This window comes from Anas platyrhynchos, chromosome 11, assembly GCF_047663525.1.
Source record: "Anas platyrhynchos isolate ZD024472 breed Pekin duck chromosome 11, IASCAAS_PekinDuck_T2T, whole genome shotgun sequence".
Lineage (NCBI taxonomy): Eukaryota > Metazoa > Chordata > Aves > Anseriformes > Anatidae > Anas > Anas platyrhynchos.
In genome coordinates this window covers 15,290,753-15,308,198 of record NC_092597.1, presented here as the reverse complement: position 1 = coordinate 15,308,198, position 17,446 = coordinate 15,290,753, and the positions used below count along the sequence as shown (strand labels likewise).

The 17,446-nt window shown below is 41.7% G+C and overlaps 1 protein-coding gene across 2 annotated transcripts in view; it reads left to right on the top strand.

The window, feature by feature from the left end:
* The window catches only part of BNC1 (basonuclin zinc finger protein 1), a 76,231-nt gene that overhangs the window by 28,911 nt on the left and 29,874 nt on the right, over positions 1 to 17,446 (top strand). The window contains exon 2 of one of the 2 annotated variants that reach the window (XM_038185033.2): positions 561 to 653. The exons of the other annotated variant lie outside the window; for it this stretch is intronic. The gene's annotated coding sequence lies outside the window, so the exon portion shown is untranslated. The remainder of the gene's footprint in view (positions 1 to 560; positions 654 to 17,446) is intronic. 2 annotated transcript variants of the gene reach the window in all.

Here is a 17,446-nt window from a genome sequence, read left to right as displayed (position 1 = left end):
CTACCACTGCCCTCTACTGAATAGAATATGAGATATGATATTTCAGCTATCTGTTTGTAATAATTTCAGTCTTTAGGTATTTGAGACTCCATTAGCTCAGACGGTAGAGGTCACATACCTCTGAACATCTTTAATTTTGTACGGGAAGTGATATACAGCCTTCTGTCATCTAATGCAAAGGCCTGGTGCTTGGAGAAAACACTCCTACTAATGTTAAATTCACAACACAGCTTAAGCCCCTTATATTTGCTGCTTGTAGATTTAATAGGTCTCAAGTCAATGCATGAAATATATCCTTAGCTTTAGGAAATATATAATCTTCACCGACTCTTGTCACATTAAAAAAAAAAGTACTAGGCAACTGTAAGTAGAACAAAGTTTAGTTTTCAAGTAATCTTCCTGTGTAATAAATTATTTAAAAAAGAGAAAAATACTTTCAGCTTTGAATTTCTTTGCATTAGACAACATTTGCCACAAATTGTCTTTGTGCTTTTTAACTTCTTACATGGATTAAAATAGTGGCCAGAGCTAGGCTTAGCCTGGGTGTCTCTCTGTTACAGGGGAAAAACTCTTTTGGGCTGTCTGGCTATTTCATCAGCTTTCCCTTGAACTAAAGCAAGGGACACAGCTTTGTGGTGAAACAACAGCAAGCGGTAAGAGCTTAACGGGGCCCTCCAGGTAACATGAAAGAGTGCCTCAGTCATTCTCTGTCTTGTTACTCTAAACACCAACTGAATTGTCTCAAGTCGTTTTCCCTCGCGGGAACACTTAGCCTTACCAAACACAGCTCAGCCTTACAGGTACATTCCCACCAATTAAAGAGGAGGGGTTCCTCACAAGTTCTGCCAATGCACCCACCTAGCTTGAGCGAGGATTGCCAAGTATAACAAGCGGTGCCAAAGTGTGTGGTGGTTTTGGGATCTGCTCCAATGGGGACCAAGATGAGACACTCAGTCACAACTTAGCCTTTGCATAAAGCCAAATCTTTGTGTATTCCTCCAGATTAAACTCGGAGCCGTCCTTATGGGGTAATGGAGCCGTACCTGGGCGGCTTCTGGCCCCTTCTGCTGGCAGAACTCTGCCCTGGGGGAGGCTGGGCAGTGGTGTTTGCTTCGGGTTTAGTCTGAGTTTGGGGGTTGGCGGTTAGGCTGGGGAGCCTGGTTTGTAACAATAAAAATTCAGATTCTCCTCCCAAGATTTTCAGCTGTGAAGTGCATGAATTCTGTGAGGCCTTGGAAAATGCCAGCCTCCCAGAAGGTAGAAAATAGGTACCTTCCAGTCTTGGATCTAATAAAGAATTGAACCCCGAGGGTGGGGTTTGGATGAAGGTTCAAACCCTGATTCCCTTGAAATCTGAAGGGGTTTGGGTTCAGTATTGTGGCTTTGGACGATCAGCAGTGGTAATATACAAATGATTTTTCACTCTAAAGAGCGCAATAAAATGTTATTATACTTGCTAATCTCCTTTTTCATATCTTGCCAGATGAGGACTGCTACCATACAGCAATACAGCTGGCCTAGTGGAGATGCCTGTGTTTTTGCCACTCTTTGTTCGTGGGGGAATGAGGACAGTTTTCTGTACACAGTATTCTGCCCTCCCCTGAAAACATCTGAGTCACACGGCTGTTTCCCAGTTGGATCCGAGGCTCATTCTGACTGTACATTAAGCGGTATTATGCAACACAGGCTGACAAACTTGGCTAATGATACAAACTGCAAAGAAAAATATTAAGGTGGACAAAATTCCTAGAGACAGATGTGATTCTCTGGGTGCCAGTGACACTTCCATTGTACTTCAGCTTGGTCACCATCATCCCTCGGTGCGGTAGGCTCTGCCAAAAACTGCTTTAAAATCTGCTTGCATCTCTTGAATAGAGCCCAGAGAAAAAGATGCTTCAACCATACCACTTTGGGATGCCAGAGCAGTGAACCTCCCGTGGCCGGGGCTGCTTGGCCCTCCTGCTGCTGTGCTCAGACCCCCAGCAAGGAGGACGGCGGTGGGTGCTTTCCGCTGCTGCAGCCTCTCCCCGCTTTGCTGGCAGAGGCCGCGTGTCCTGGTTTACATTGGCAGAAGCCAGCATAGCTCAAGGATGAATTTAGCCCTTGGCACTCCTCGGAGAGCTGACTCAGATGACTGCACATGAAAACTACAAGCTGGTCTCTTATTTAATTCCCCTGAATGTTCAGTGTTTAACTTTTTATTATTTTAATTTTGACTTTTTGTTAAAATTATTTTCATGTTCAGTGGAAGAGCTTTGCTGTCGGGCTCCCTGGGATGTTCTGGAGTTATTACAGGAGTGGAGTAATAAGAGTTGTCACATATTCAGGGCCTTATCCTGGAGGATCTCGAGTCCTTCGCAGAAAATAAATTCAGCCTCATCAGCAGCCTCCTTGACAGATCACGTTGCTCTCTTTTGTATGAGAAAAGGAACAAAGAAATTTTAGGTGACTTGCTCAATGTTGTGTGGCAGATCCATGACAGAACTAGGAAAGGAAATACTGCAATTCTTTCCTCTGAATACAGTGGGTAAAATGGTGACCTCTGTAGCCAGGATTTCTTCTTCCATCAACTGCTTTGGATCACATTAAGGTGTAGCTACATCAGTTTGTGTCTTGGATGGATCTTGTGACTGATTACCTCAGAATTTCAGGTCCTGTTTTGAATTTAGTGTCTTTCTAGTCTTGACTTTTGTAAGGAGAGGTCAAGGTCTCTTTGGCTGGAGTATGGATTTGGGAGGTGTTACTCTAACCTTCCTAGCAGGGGTGCCTCAGCAGGAGCTCTGGGAACATACCTGCACTGCTCAGTGAGCTACTCCTGTGTCTGAGGCTGCTGGGGTCCTGGTGCGCCAAGTCCTCTGGTGGGAAATAGTGATTGGAGTTCAGCCAGCCTGTCTCGCCAGGTGTGTGGTATCTGCTAGGATACGGATGGGTTTGGGGTCTCAAGAAGGAACCCATAGTGCCAAACCTACAGCTTGGAAGGGAATCTTCAGAAAAGTATCCAGGAGCTTAAGCTGAAGGAGATGTGTGCTGTCCCAGGGAGGTGACAGGATCGCATTGTATGCATGTCACGGCACTTGGCGGGCTTGCACATGACCTGATGAGAGTTGCCCTGCCACCAAGCACCACTGATACCCAGCTCTTTATGGAGGCTCAGCCTTGTGCCATTTCTGCTTACCTGCAGTTCTGTAGCATTCAGCCCATTCCCTCAGATTGTGAGGCACAAAACCTGGGCTCTGTCTTTTCATGCCATGTAAAAACCTTTGCCTTGGGGGAGAGCTCTAGAAAGGGGCACAAAGAGACAAAGTAGGGGTTTGCCTCAAAACTAAAATAATGCTGCCCCTCCTGCCATTTCCCCCTGACACTGCTTCCTGCCAGCTCGGTGCCTGATGCAATTTATGTCGGAAGCAGAATCGGTTGGGGCACGTTTGTGATTGTAACTGGCATTGCTGTCATGCCTCACGCTGTGTGCACGGCCTCTCCCTGTGTCCCTGGTGTCTGAACGCATTAGGTGCGTGGCGGGGAGCAGGGCCCCGGCAGGGAACACCGGCGGAGGAGAGCCACGGGGCAGGCGGCTGCGCAAACCCAGCGAGCAGAGCTCGGTGCAGCTGCTCTCTGCTCATCTGCAAGGGTGGAGGGCGGCACGCTGACCCTGCAAAGGCACCGTCTGAGGGGCACCGCTCGCTAATGTGATCTCTGAGCAGAATTTAGCTTCTGAATTGAGGTTACTGTAAAACTAGAAAAGATTTTTTTTGTGGGTTGGTCTTGCATGCTACATGCAAATATGTGAACACTTCTTGTTTAAACTGAATTAACAGGGGAGAAGTGAAATGACTGGATTAGTTAGCACTGGAGGGACTAATGTTTCTAATAACATTTGGCTGAAAATTTACACTGCAAAACTTGGTGTTGCTGAGTTTTGTTTCTTCAAGCAGTCACCCCCTGACTGCTCTCCTTTCTTTTCTATTCTTAACGTGCAATTAGAGTGGAACTCCCCTTTATTATTACTGCAAACAACTTGAAAGTGAGTGAAGCACATACTTTTCAGATTTCAATGCTTTGCTTGCTCCTATCAGTTAAACTGTGTTGCTCTGATAATTTAGTTGACTTCATTGAAATTATGCCAGCCCTTAATTTCTCCCCTTACTGGTCAAATAAGTAAACGTTCAGTAATGACTAGATATGATTTTGCTTGTCCCTGATATAAGGTGAGGTTTGCTCTTGATTTAAATACAGTCAGGTCTCTTGCTTCATCCACTGAAGCCACAAGTGGACGTACAGAAGCTGTTAACTACAGAAATCTGTTTTTTTGGAGACTACCAGCTTTCTTCCACTTATATCACATATATTTAATATTGAGAAATAAAAGCCCAAATGAATTAGACAAGAGAAATTAACTCTCAAAACAAAATTTCATCTGTTAAATCAAACTAAGTGATTCACTCCAACTTTCAGTGAAACGTTAATGAAACTTTGAAGTTTTGCTACAGTGTTACCAGTTTAGAAAATTTTTTACACTTCTGAACTACTTAAAAATACTCAGACTGAACTTCTATTGCTCATGAGAAGCGTGAAAATGCGGGTAGTTAGATCCTAGGCAGGACACATTGCCGGAGTGCCCAGTAAGGCAGCGCTTACACCTCGATGGGCTTTGGATCAGGCTCCTTCTGTGTGTTGAGTCAGTGCAGCAGTGCCTGAATGGGATTCTTTAAAGGTGACTGTTTACTATGAAGCTGGCCAGATTCTGTGATTTTTATGATGTAGGTAAATATTCACCAGGAATTAGGGTGGATTAGTTGATCTACTGTCATACTTGCCAAGCTGGAACACAAAAGGCTGCCACTGACCTACAAGCCCCTCACCCCAAGCAGCACCATGCTACTGTAACTGGTATTTAAACAACTGCAGAGGGAGGTATCTCTTAATAACTATAGTATTAGTGCAAAGGTGCTTAATGACTTCAAGACAAATAGATAATTAACCCATTAAACACTATAGAACTGAAAACTGTATCCCCAGTGAACTTGAGAGTTCACTTCTGCTTTATGGAGTGTGAAACCTAAGCCCAGGCCCAAATCAGTTGTGACTGGAAGCGGAAGGAAGCACAGGAGAACATGGATTTGGGTTTTCCAGTTTGAGCCATTTTCCTGACTAGTCAGTTTTTCTGAGCTACCTGCTTTGTAAGCATACCTGTAGCTATTCCATATAGATGTTAACTTTCGACTTTTGGACTACAAAGGGGTTCTTGTGTGTATGGTGTTTTAATTTTCTGTCTCATGAAAGAATACTGTGATAAGGAGTTTGACAGGAAGATGCTGGGGGAAACAATCTAGTGGAACTCTACTTTTGGATTTACAGGCACAAGTTTTCTAATACTGTCATTTTTTTGCAGCCTTTATGCCACGTGCTTTCTTATCCTAAAATAAGGTAGAAATTAGGTTATGAAACTGGCCTTTTTCCTCACTGAAAGGGAAGCAGTGTGCATGTGCTTAAACAGGAAGAGGTGGATATTTGAGTGAGGTCTCCAGTACTGTTTGGAACCTCAGTCATACATCTTACTTATCTTGAGAATGTAAAGAACACAAATAGCAACAGGAATGGCAAATGTCTTAGACCTCAGAGGGCAAGATTTTCAGAAGCAGTTCTTTTTTATGAAAAATGTCACAGATGTGGTCAGTAAATGATATGTCATAGGACCATGCATTATTTAATGTACATCTATGTTCTAGTGTATGTATGCATCTAGTTTTGTAGCTGAAAATTGAGCATATTGATGTAGAGCTAAAGGAGGCTGCAGTGTTTGAAAGATTAGAAGACGAGGTCATCAGGCCACAAGGCTGTCATCAGTTTCATCCTCTGAAAATACGTGAACATAGAACATATTAGGAAACTACAGGAGAGGTTTTATAAGTGAGTAAATCTGATTTCTGTAACAAGACTTCTATTTCTTGTCACCTGTCTGTTTTTATCACATCTTTCAGTTTTCAAATAATCTTTTTTTTTTTTTAAAAAAAAAAAGACAACCCTGAAGAGGACCCTTGCCTGTAGCAGGAAGTATATTCTCCCAGTTTCTCTCTTTTTCTCTCTCTCATTATATGCTGGCATGAACACTCTGACATTGCTAATTGCCTCCACATTACACTGGCTGAATTCCAACAGTAGTGGCATAAAAATTAATGAACAAGACAGAGCTCACACATAAGGAACATATGGTGCAATAGCGGTCAATTGCATTCGAGTTTAAAATAATGTCTTGAGAGAGTCATGATCAAAGCACTTTCACAAAATGAAAAGGGCCAGATCCTACTTGCATTATATATCTGTGCTACCTTACTGTCCTCGGTGAGTATGCTTATGTGAACAAGGAGATTCCCCAAACTGTAAATACCGAATGCCAAGCAGTTGTTCCTTTTGCAAATATAAAATGAATTCAGTCCACTGTTTTTATTGTGAGAGATGTCGTGAAGCAACATCTGTGCTTTTTATTGTGAACAAATATCTGAAGCAAGGCAAGGAAAAAAGAAAAATAACATTCTTACAGAAGTAGTGAATTCTTGAAAGATTTTATCATTGTCTTTGTTAACAGTGCCTTCACAGTGAGCTATGCAGTTTATAGAAAGGTGACACACAATTATTTTCCATTATCCTAAAATGTGCAACTTAAAGTTAACATGAGTTGTTTTTATCTGTGTATATGCTTCATACAAAATCCAGATTTTGAAGCAATTAAGATAGTGTTAATACAAGGTACTCTCAAGATTCTTTCAAGTTGAAAGCTTGTTCAAGATTAATGTTAAAATACAGGTTTTATTCTCTTGCCAAAGTACATGCTAGGTAACCTCTTGTTAACATTAATGGGAGTTAAATATTTGCACTGAGAGGAAAATAGACCCCAGTCGTGATAGAAACTATGATTATAATATAAATAAACATGGCTTTTTAAATATCTTCTACTACCTGATTATGGAACAAACCATTACATTAGGATTTCAAGGCCTTATGATATAAATTATTGATTCTTGTTATGCTAGAGATTTCCTATCGTTATCAATGTGAAATGAGGTGTTCCTTATCTCATGAGATTTGAACGCTAATATTAACTTATATCAGGCAAGTCCTTTAACAGTTTAATGAATGACCCAAATAAATCACTACTAACTACAGTACTTCATATGTGAGGAAGGGGGGTTAATGTCTCTCTATTATCTGTATCCTCAGCCAGATGAGATGCTTTGGTCTCTACCCCAGGCTGCAGCAGCCTGGGTGTTGCCCAAACTGAAGGGTGGCTGCAGATGGCCCCACTAGGTCATTATAGCCACTGGGGAGAGCTGGAATGCAGAAATGCTCCAGCCACATCCCTAACATGCCTCCTGCTACTCGGCAGGAATTTCCTTGGGGCTAACTCGCTCTGGCTCATAGCCATTTCTACTTTAACTTGTAGCAGTATAAAGCATAGGTAGGACAGCTAATTGGGACTGGGGGAATGAATGGGAGACAGCTCTTTACATATCTGGTTAAGCATTTTGTTTTTGATTTTTTTTCGTCTACTTTAAAGAAGGAAGCATTTCTCAAAGAATTACGGAAACATCCTTTTGGTAATCCTGAAGAAGTAACTGTTTCTCATCTGGATTTTTTGTATGTGATATAATATGATTTAGCTAAGTTTTTATTTACTTATTTTAAGACTCAATGGACATAGTTTCAATTTTTTCTTAAGACATTGCAAATTATATTTTAAAGGAAATGTCATGCAGTAGCTGAGTTCAGTGCAGCGCAGTGGCATCGCCATATCCCATTCCATTTACAATGCAATTAGATGCTGTTCTCCTGCAATTAATAGGCCAAGTAACACTCCCAGTTATTACAATAGGCTTCCTGATACAAATCTGAGATAGCTCAGATTGATACCAAGACTTAAGGATATGCTTACGTTGTACAGGGTTGCAACTGGGAGAGAAAAGCACCAGCAGAGTTGCTTGGTTCCTGCTGCTCTTACCCAGAGTTGCATTTGGCTCACTGTGTCGTGGCCTATATGAAAGGAAGCAGTCTCTTCCTCTTCTCTTTTCTCCCCTTTCATAAAAAGAAGGCAAAGGGCACCAGATGGCATGCGTTACAGAGCTTTTCCTTCTAGCATAGAATTTATTTCCAAGATGTAGAATTGTGAGGATTCCTTCAGTCATCCCCCTAGAGTCACAGGTTTGGTATCTCGCCAATGGCATGTAATACACTTCCTGGCATGCTGTATGAGAAGTAAAATTAGTTCAGAACTTCACTTTACAGTTGAGGCTTTTTTTTTAACCGTGTTATTTGAACATGCCTGGAAAAGGATCAGCTTTTAAGATTTATTAACCATTTCATTTCCGATGTAGTCATAGCCTCCCACCCCAGTTGAGATTTGGACAATTGTCAAAATATGCGAACAGTTTGAGCCTTGTTGCTTAATGCCATATGGAAGTAACGTTCAGCCTTTGTTCTGTTTCCTTGGTGTGAAGTAAAGCATTGGGAAGGAATTGGAAGTGATACTAGGAAAAAGTTTTAATCTATGTGGCTTTTCCTAGCAAAAAAAGTATTACTGGTAGAACTTATTTTTCAGGACTTGGGGTTTCCAATTGTAGTTTCAGTGTTGCTATTGTAGACAGAAGAGAAAGAAAACTTGAACTGGAAAAAAGTGCGTAATTACCTTAGCACATTTTCCTGAATAAGGATTTAAAGTGGATTTAAAGCTATGTCAGAAAAATTCCTCTTGAAATAGTTGTTACAAACCAGTGATTAATGCATATAAATAGATATTCCTCTGTTTTGCAGATTTGGCTGCAACTTAATGAGTTGCATGTCAAGGGAAAGTTTATCTCAAGGGGCTTCTGCAAAAACTTCATTTAGTTGTTGGGACATGACAGTGGAGTTTTTTATGGCATTTGCATCTTAAAGGCTCTTTTTTTCTTTCTTTTTTCACTTTTTTCATTTTTTTCTACAAATATTCTTAGTCATATCATGCGGAGGTGAGTATTAGTTTAGCATTATGAGAAAAACTTCCTGGGTATTTTTTGCTATCTCTCATAAATTCCCTTGCCATTTTATGGGTGCACTGCACTGTTATCTCGTGAACAATACACATCACACCGTATGCATGTAGTTGAGTGCATGTTTATATGAAAAAAGGAGATTGTTTCTGTCTTGCTATAATCCATGTTTGTACAATTCTTTCAATGTCTTTAATTGTTTTGAACTCTAAAATGAAATGACTTCTAGATAAAATGAGCTTTCAGCTCTCTTCCTTTGTGACAGATTCCAGAGCATCTCTACCTCAAGGCAAGTTTGGTCACCATTTTGCCTTTGTGACCCTTCCTAACCTGTACCACTCAGCAGGCTAGCACTAATGTCAGTACTGTTTACTTGGGCAAGACTGATAGCATCCAGGCGGAGTTTCCAGTCTTTTTTTTTTTTTCGTTCTCCCCCCTTCCTTTCTTTATCCAGCCGTGGAATGCATGCCCTAACTGAAGAGTTGAGCAGCAGACTCTTTTGCAGATCCACCAGGTCTTTATTTTACAAACTAGTTGACATTGTCATTCTCTTTTTGCATAAACAGGGGACAAAGCCCCAAGTCAGTGGGAAATGGCATGGTTTGACTGACCTGGGTGGATTTATACCACTCTGCATGCTAAGGATCTGGTTTGCAAATCTGAGTTTTCCCTTTGTTTGACCTTTTCTAAAAACAATTTCTTCACAGTTTGCAGGCAGCTTGTCGACCAAACTTCTCACTAAAATACTAATGCCAGCACATCTTTATTTCATTGATTTATTCATTTGTATGCTGGTTCAGTGATACTGGCTTACTTAAATGCCCTTTTGCTGTTTTTCTTTCATTATTTACTGATTTCACCTAGGTGAATAAGGTTGTGCAAATTATTATAAATCAGTCCACTTACAACTTCTGACTCCTCTTGATTTAAGTACTGATTTACTGTCCTTGACAACTGAGAGCTGTACAGTTTCTCTCCCTTCTGAATTTGAGAAAGACTAGAATGTAATTCTTAGCAATTAATAATAGATCATTAGAAATACTGAAATTATCCACAACTGAACTGTAAAAGTGATGTGACTGATCAGAATCCTACAGAGCCCTGTGGGCAGCACCTGTAAGGAAAGAAAGGCTCAGCCAGCACGCGCCTGCCTCTGCTACATCAGCTCCTGTCAGCAGCACAAAAGAGAGGTAGAACCAGTCCCCAGTCACCTCTCTGGGGACAACCTTTGCAAAGAGCTTAAGTGCCATTAGCGTGGCAAACTATGCCAGGTACTTTTCATAATCAAGTATAGGAAGTCTGGTATAACCTCACTGCTCAGTTGAGGTTACGCTTCCTTAATGCATGGGAGAGCACGGCTCTGCTACTGAATGTGGTGTGAGTCACAGTCCTTTAGCTCCAGCTGTAGAGCTCATGTTCTTACCCCATCTCCATGTACAGCTACTGTGGTAGCTGTTTTCCAAACCTTTAACCATAGCTTGTAGCTGATACCTGTGTGGGTTCCTGGAGCAAATGAACAGATACAGCCCGCTGAATTTTAGCAAGAGGAATGAGTTATTTGTCCGTTCAAAAAATATGGATTTTTTTCAGCAGCTGAAAATCTCTGATGGGGTTTTCAAAACACATTTTGCTGCCTCTCATTGGTCTTGAAAGTGAGGGTTTCCTTTTTCCTGATTGATTGTATGGGTGGTGAGAAGCACTCCTTTGTCTGGTGCTCATCTAGTTGACACTGCAGCATCTTTGTGACACTGCCACTGAGGATTTGCACCCTGATGACCTAATGCTAGGATAATGAAACTGAAGTAAGCAACAAAGCACCCTAAAAAGAAATGATTTCTCTGAAGTTTAAAACTGGAGAATAGCAAAATTTCAGTCACTTTGGTTCTGATTAGAATTACAAAGCTGTGTTAAGTGCAGAATTCAGCACAGAATGGCCAGGTGTCCTGATACTATCTTCTGTATGCAGGAAATTTACTGTACCTTTGTCCAGGAACACTGTCACTGTTGTTGCTGCTTTTATCATCGTGTGACATACTGGGACCTAATTTTAAAACTGCTTAAAAGGAAATTTAAACTAACAAGTCTGTAATTCCATGACATCACCTTGATTTGGTAGCATTTCTTTCAGTGTGTTTGGAGGCAAGAGAGAAGGAAGGGAGGAAAGGTGATGCCTAGTGAAGCTCATCTCCCAGGTCCCGTGTATTAGTGCTGCTGTAGAGGACTGTGCAGAGCTATGCAGAACACCCAAGTTAGGCTCCTGCTTTGAGACACCCTCGGAAGGAGCCTCTCCCTGTGCAACAAAGACCAAGGAAGTCAGGAGAGATTAATCCTTCAGAATATCCTCTACTGATGCTTACAAAATTATCAGAGATGTTAGGAAACTGTTATATTAAAAATTGGTTTACCTGAGTTTCATACTGTTGAAAGTATGGTTCTGAAACTTTCACAAAAGGTTAACTAAGAACAGGAGCCCCAGAGTAGCTCTGGAACAGCATTTAGCAGCACAGCCTGAGGTATTTCCTTGCTTCTGTGGTAGGGCGAGCCCCATTGCACGGGCAGCCAGGACAGAGGAGCTGAATTCACCTGCCTGCAGTTGCACAGCCAGCTGGCAGAAGGCTATAGGCTATATTCCCTGGGAAAACTGTCATAATGTATAGGTCCAGAGGTATTAGAGCTTAAATTTGTATCAGAAGGTCTTACCTGGTTGTATAAAGAAATATTCAAAAACATTTGTTGCTGAATGCTAATAAGAGTGATTTTTTTTTGTGTGTGTGTCGTATTGAGCCAGGCAGTGTTTCTGTTACAGTTAGGCGGTTACTTGCAGTGCTGAAATGGACACTTTCTCCAATGATAAGAAGTTTCTGGCATTGTTGCTACCTCAGGAATTTGAAAGAAAAAAAAAAAAAAAGAAAAAAAAAACCACCAAAAATTACACCAATAAAAAGGTCTTGCATCATGCCTAAGGTCATTAGCATCTGGCTTTGGGAAGCTGCCAAAGGGAATGAATTTCAAAGGCTGAGACTATTAGTTGAGAGCCTGCCAGTCCCAAGAGGTCTTACCTCAGTCTTACAGCAAGAGCTTCCTGGCAGACCTTAATGGCTGTGACAGTACTTTCGGTGAGAGGATATCACTTACAATTGAATCTAGAACTACGTGGGACTTAGGAGAAACTTTCTAGCACAATGAATGGCGCCAGGAAGAAACAGAAAACCAGCAAATGGCCTGAATGCAGGTGTTACGTGCTCACATCGGTTCTCTCTGCTCTGGGGGAAAACAGATGCTTTTCTGCACCTGCTCTACTTTCAGCCCAGCTAAGAAGAATGCACTGCATTAATCTTGTATAGAGGTGACCAAAGCAAGGTGAATCCGCATGGTCTCTTCCCCAGCCATAAGCAAGCAGCTCTCTAGATGAGCAGTGCTGCGTATAAATCCACAAGCCAAGAACTGTCAGCTCAAAAGCAGAGCAGGCACTGCTCCTGCTCAGCCCTCCAAATACTTCTCCAGCCAAAACCCAGTCTCTTCCAGTGAATCTGAAATGAGTCACAGTCAGCTGGTTTTGTCAAGTCCCCTGTCTTTGTCAGGCACTGAGGAATAGATCCACGGATGGATGATATCTGCCTGTTAATGTGACTCTGCAGATCAACATGTGTGCCCGTGCCTTCCAGCAGGCTTGACACACTGCAGTGCGGACAGAAGCAGACTTTTCTGGGGTACCAACAGTTGCCCAGGGGTCTGCTTTGGAGCAGATCCATTCATTTTAAAAGGGGAGCATGTGTGTGTTCTAGCACATAAATAAAAACAAAGAAATTTGGCTGAGAGGCATGCAGTTCAGGAGGTGAACTTCCAAAAATTGAAATAAATAAAGGAAACCTGCAAGTCAAATACATCACTGGTATAGTTCCTTTTTTTCCTTTTTTTTTTTTTTTCCTTTTCAGTTCTTTGTGTCTCTCTTCTAGCGTACTTTTGTAGTTGCTGCCATTTGTAGTTGCTGCCAGTTATTGTTGTCTCCAAGACTTAAAAATCTGGTGTCCTAGCCTTACTGCTGTTGGAAATGTGAAATGCAGAGATTACAAGAATTGAGATCCTTGGCTTTTTACAGATGGTAAAACTAGGGAGCATAAGCACAAAGGTATTTAATGGTTCACCAAAGCCTGCCCTGCTTCACTTTCAAGTTCACCCTCCTGTTGTTCTCACCTGTTCTTAATAGATCATTGGTAATCCAGGTGTATTTGAAAGAAGTGCCTAAAATCACTTGTTTAGCTATGTAATAAGTGGACAAAGAAAGATGTGGCATTTGTTCCAATAGAGTTTTGGTGTTGCTGTACATAGGGATGAAATACATCTTTTGCAAATAGAAAACATCATTGCTCACAGAGATAAAATGTTGGCATTTAAAACTTAACCTGTGGCTCATCACTCTTCTACATGAGATCATTGCACAGCAGAATGAATTTCAGAAAACATAGTACAGATAATTTTAAAACAGGATGGATTACCGTTTCTTGCTTTAACCTCAGCAATAATGACTGGAAAGTGTTCCACCATGTAGAAGTGAAAGTTGATAGGTCTCAGTTTAGTTCCCATATGGATTTCGTTTAGTTCTCACGTGGGAAGGTGTACACATCACTGAAAGTGCCTTTTTTGTTGTGCTTTTGTAAATGAGATCATGTTCAGCATGATCATGGAAAACGAGGATTGGGATGAGCTGTGAAAGAGAACATGTTTGTCTAGAATTCATCTCCAGAGATGGATTTGAGTGCTAGGTAGGACAGTGCGTGCACCTGGTCATTCTCTGCAGGCCCCTCAAATGTCCCTGTGATGCCTTTCCTCAATGGCTGAAATGAGGTTTAATCAGAAATATCTGCCTGCCCCACTGTGGGGCTTTTGGGTTTTGTTGGCAGAGGAGGCAGAGAATCAAATATTCTTAGTAGGAAGAGAAGCCCTTTCTCTCATATGTTTGAGATTGAACCTGTATAAAAATGCAAATGAACCAGTGCCATCAAATATCTAGATCATTTCTGGGGTGAAAATGTAAAAAGTGACACACGATTCACTTCAACATGAAAAAAAAAAAAAAGAATCTTTTTAAATTTAACATAAATCAGAAATAAAATATTTTTGACAAAGATGAGCTCTTTGAGCAAAAGTAAAATTATGAAGAGCTGTGCTATTTTTTTCCTAACTTCACTTAGAAAATAACTTGATAAACTTCAAGTAAAAATAAATTAAAAGAAAAAAAATACACCAACATGTTAAGTTAAAGAGAAATCTGTGCAAACATTGCTCCTACTGTGCAGCCCTGACCACCGGGTGAGGGTACCAGTCAGGGGCGTGTTTTTGCCTAAAGTGTCACAGCAGGGTGCTGGTCTGGAGTCCCCTTGGTGTTCCTGGGCGTCTGTGTTAGTGGTATTGCATCTCCTGGTCAAGAACCGTGGGATTTCAGAGAGGACAAGCAATTGCTTTTTAATGTGAATGCCTGTCTTTTCCCAAGATTGCTGTTATTTTATCATCGCGGTTATTTTTCAGCCATGTTTCAAAGGTAGCTGAGTGTTCAGAGCTTGTAATTGACGGTAAGAGGCCAGGTGGTAATTTCAAGTCCCCGATACAGGTGGTCACCTTGAGATTTGCCAAGTACAAGCCTTTGAGAAACATTTGCCCTTTCAAAGGGGGCTTATTTTCCATTGAAGTAATAAAGCGGGTACCCAAGATATATTTCTGATCACAACTGTTGTTTACGTAGGCTCCTTGTTCCAGTTCTTGTAATTGTGACTGCCTAGGCACGATGCGACGCTTTAATTGGGAAGTAAAACAAGCAGTGTGTTCCACTGCTAATGGCTGGGCTGTGCAGAGCAGTTACTAATTAGCCTAAAGAAGCACCAAATACTGGTGTTTTCACAGACTGAGTTTCCAACCCCTTATTTACATCACAAAATCTATGTATAAAAGTAGCTTGCATCTCTCCTCCCCTGTAAACACGTATTTCACATTCTGTGAGGCTGATGCTACAGAATGAATGTTACCCAGATAATGTGGGTTGGAGTACAGAGAAAATATCTTGATAAACAGAATACACAGTTTCTAAGGCTAGAAATGAGTTCTTAGAGCTTTCTAAAGAAGCCAATTTCTCTTTAATAGATGTATTGCAAAGGCTGTGCTATTTCTCTTTGCTGGCCAGTATAATATGATGGTTCTGCACAAAGACATCTTTTTCTAAGTCTATAGAGGAAGTGTTTGTAAAGGCTGGGATTGTGCCTCTACTCTGCAATGTTTATAAACAGCAATTGTCACTTGCTTGCTAAAATGGTGGTCAGGAGAAAATGCTATTCTTAGGAGGAGGATGAAGCCACAGAACGGGCTGAATGACAGGCTGGCTCTGTCGCAGATTTATTATACAACTTTGGGTAAATCACAAATCCACCAGCTTGTAAAAAGGAGATAATGCTAAGCATATAGTGAGGGTTGCAATGTTTTATTGGTGTTTTTTAATAAAAAATGTGTTGAGATCACTTGAAATGAAAGGCTTCAGAGGTATATGGAATTTATTACAGATCTAGTATAAATTGCATTTCTTGGAACTAAACTGATTTTTACCAATGAGGATTTAAATATATTCGGAGTCCAAAAAGGCATTTCCTTCTTAATAGCCCTCCTCTACTGTAGAGAAAAGTAAAGATCACAGCAAATGTTCCATTTCTATTTGAAGGTGTCACAGTGTTTTTAATAAAGGTTGTGCTGACTGTATCACTACCTCATTTCAGCACGGACAATTTCAAAAGAAGCTAGCACTAAATGATTATGTTAATCTCAGTGGTTTTTCCCTATTCAGATTTTTGTCTAATTGATGTAGAGATGTAGTAGTGCTCCTTTACTACAGAGTCACGCAAGCCGGATGCCATGCTGCATCTTCAGCACAAAAAGAATATTCTCTTAATCAGTTGGGTAACCTGAGTATGGTGGAGCCATATGTGGATGAAGAGTTTAATACAGAAAAAATTATTACAAGGCAGGGGCTTTGGAACAAGGCATGTGGCCGGGCTAATAAAAATGTCTCGCAGTTGCTGCCAGTAGGCTTGATCCTGCCTCCCTCAAAGCCAGCAATACAAGTCGTGTTGGCCATGTGAAGGCAGGAGAAAGTCCTTTAGCCCATGGAGGCCCTCGGCAGGAGGGGCCACCTGTCCAAGGCACTGAAAAAGGCAACAAAATTAATCTCCAACTCCCATTAACCTCATGCGGCTTCAGCGCAGTCTGCTGCGGCCTCCATCGTTACATGCAGTAGGGCCGTCACCGTTCGGCTCGTCTCCACAGGAGCCAAAGGCCTAAGATGGGGAGCGACAAAACGCCCTTCTTACCACTACTGCATGGTTTATTTTTAACAGTAGGACAGCGTAAAAGAGAAAAGGAGGTTTGTGAAAAATCGCACAAGCTGTGTGTGTCTTTAGTGTAGCTGAAGGCTCATTACTTCCTTGTGGTAATCCTGCCAGGCCTACTTCTTCAATCCCTTCTGTGTCGGTCTGGCAGTCAGCTTCCTGCAGATATTATACCTAAACCACTGCTTCATAAGAGACTTCTGTTTTACACCTGCCATAGTTCTTCTAATTGTATGATTTCGCACCTTGTTCCAGGCCTGGCGCTCCTCCAAGCAATCCCCAAGTGTCTTGTAAAAAGTGGTTGGTCTTGAAGCATTTTTCTTCTTTTCTACTTTTCACGCTATTCGTGCTGCCCTATTATTTTAAACCAGTATATTAATGGAGGGAAAGCCCTGGTAACCAGTCCAGTGCTTCTGAGTTATTAACAGGGCAGCTCCAGTCTCACCCTAAAATAGGCTGGTGCTTGTTCAAGTGCATTTCCAGTAGCGTAGATGCTGAAATTCAAGGGAGTCTGTAGCTAACACAACGCTTATTCATAGCAACTTTGCTTCTTGAATTGCTGCTACCTGTTGCAACATTCAAAGATTCCCAGAAGTTTATTTAATTCCCAAATTTCCTAGCAGTCTAAATTAGCATCCTAGCCACCTTAGCCAAGCCTGGTGTCCGGATCACCCAGATGTACACAGCTTGAGCTGACAAGGAGTTGAGTTCTATTCTGCACACGTTTAAGCTAATAATTTCCAGTATAAAATGCTGTTCTTAATGTTGCATAAAAAATATCTGGTAGCAGAGAGATTCTGGCTTTCTGTGTAAGCAGTCTGCTGTCAGAATGATCAGTGGGGAAGGGATTGGCAGGAGGAGGCAAGGGGCTGGAAAAGCCGGGTGTCTGTAAGCTGAGAAGGGCTCAGTGCTGGAAGGCTGCTCTGTCTCCTCAGGTTCAGAGGAAGGCGAAGTGGTGAGGGGATGAGAGGAGGGAAACTGCGGAGACTGCCTGGGCAATGGGGCAAGGCGGCATCGGAAAATAAATGAGAGCTCGTGGCAGATGCTGATTCCTCAGCCAGC